The sequence below is a fragment of the Gavialis gangeticus genome, unplaced genomic scaffold (genome assembly GCF_001723915.1).
Source record: "Gavialis gangeticus isolate Ggan-Ray unplaced genomic scaffold, GavGan_comp1, whole genome shotgun sequence".
NCBI classification, from domain to species: domain Eukaryota; kingdom Metazoa; phylum Chordata; order Crocodylia; family Gavialidae; genus Gavialis; species Gavialis gangeticus.
In genome coordinates this window covers 24,710,879-24,711,675 of record NW_017729002.1, presented here as the reverse complement: position 1 = coordinate 24,711,675, position 797 = coordinate 24,710,879, and the positions used below count along the sequence as shown (strand labels likewise).

General features: G+C 38.8%; 1 protein-coding gene across 1 annotated transcript in view; it reads right to left on the bottom strand.

The window, feature by feature from the left end:
• The window catches only part of UMOD (uromodulin), a 21,164-nt gene that overhangs the window by 11,011 nt on the left and 9,356 nt on the right, over window positions 1–797 (bottom strand). The gene's annotated exons all lie outside the window — the stretch shown is intronic.

Genomic DNA, 797 nt, shown 5'->3' with positions numbered 1-797 from the left:
AAATTGAATCACAGTCCCCAATTTGGGCTGAATCTGAATCGCATATGGACCGTTTCACACACCCGTAGTGCATACCTTCACTGTGCAGTAAATATGGTGACTTACTCCAACTTAAGGGTAAATTTGTTACCTGCACCTTAATACCTGCACATGTAGACACCACCCTATTCCTGCTTACTGCTCAGTAATTTACTGTGCAGTAAATTTAAGCTGGGGTAAATGCGTATGTAGACATGCCCAGTAAGGTCTTGCAATTAATTATCTTAACCCCTTATTCTTCTGTTTCTTGCCTTATTTCTCAAAATCTTTAATGATGGGTTTTCTATTATTAATCTTAATTGATCATATCACAGTTGTGCTTCAAGGCTCTTAAATAGATCAGGGCTCCTTTGTGCTAAGCATTGCACAAACATACATTGAGACTGGTATGTTGCCTCAAACTACCTGAAATCTAAATGAGAAAAACAAAGGAGAGGAGGAGAAGCAGAAGCAGAAAGAAGTGAAGTGAATTGCCAGAGGTCACTTAGAAGGTTAATAATAATAAGAAGAAGAAATAAGAAGAAGAAATCCACGTCACTACCTCCCAGGATGAAGCCCTGACTAATAGGCTTAGGGAATGAGCATCAAATTATCTGAGGTTTCAAGGATGAGAGAGAATGTACCAACTTTTTTTCATTTTTTAGACCAACTTTTTTTCATTTTTTAGCCCCTGACTGGTACATTCACTTGTTGACTCAAATACAGTCATGCAGGGGTTTTCAACCTTTTAAAATAAGTGTACCCCCGGCAGCCCCCTT